Genomic DNA, 1,007 nt, shown 5'->3' on the forward strand with positions numbered 1-1,007 from the left:
CATCCTCACGATCCTTGGCTCTCAACGTCCATTTCTCGGATGAGAAGACAGAGGCCCACAGGTGCAAGGGGCGCGGTGAAGCCCCAAGTCTAAGTCGCTTAGAGCGCCCGGGCTCGGGGCGCCCGGAACGAGGTCGCGGATTCCCGCAGCGTCCGGCCACCGCGCCAGGCTCCGAGGCCCCGTCCAGCTCCGGGACGGCTGCAGGGAGGTGAGCGCGGGGGAGAGGCTGGCCCAGGGGACGAGCGGCCCCGGGAGGCAGGGAGGGGCCCGGCGGAGCCCCGGGGCGCAGGCCGGTGCGCAGCGCCCGGAGCCCGGAGCCTGGAGCCCGCAGCCCGCAGCCCGCAGCCCGCAGCCCGGAGCCCGCAGCCCGGAGCCCGGAGCGCCAGCCGCTGGGCGCGCGCGAGAGGCAGCGGCGCTCGTGGGTCCGGCTCCGCGCGCTGGGGTCGGGCTGCGGGCGCCGGCGGGGGGCGGGCGGCGGGCGGCGGGCGGCGCTGCAGTGCCCGAGGCTGCGGGCTGGGGGAGCTGTGCCCGCCTGTCCCCGAGGCCGGCGGGCAGCTGGGGGCCGCGCCTCTGCCCCTTGGCGCAGGGCGGGCGCGGCCGGCCGTGCCTGGAGCGGGCCGCGGGCCTCGGTGCCCCGGGCGCACGGCCGGGAGGCCCCCGCGGAGCCCAGTCCCGCGGGCCAGGGCGGCCGCCGCCGCCGCCGCCGCCGCCGCCGCCGCCGCGGCCCGCCCCCGGGGGGTGTCCCGGGCCGCTGGGCCCGCCCAGGTAACCCCATCCTCGGCCCGCCCCCGGCCCGCCCCCCCGGCCGCCTCCGCCGCATCCCGGCTCCGGGGCGGCGCTGACAGTCTGGTCCGCGCCGGGCAGCGGGCGCAGCACGGGCAGGGCTGACGGCAGGCTCGGAGGCAGAGCCCCGCCGCGCGCCCCGGCCCCGGCCCCGGCCCCGGCCCCCGCCCCCGCCCCCGCCCCCGCCCCCGCCCGGCCCCGGCCCCCGCCCGCCCGCGGGGCGC

This window comes from Canis aureus, chromosome 5 (genome assembly GCF_053574225.1).
Source record: "Canis aureus isolate CA01 chromosome 5, VMU_Caureus_v.1.0, whole genome shotgun sequence".
In the NCBI taxonomy this organism is placed as follows: Eukaryota; Metazoa; Chordata; class Mammalia; order Carnivora; family Canidae; genus Canis; species Canis aureus.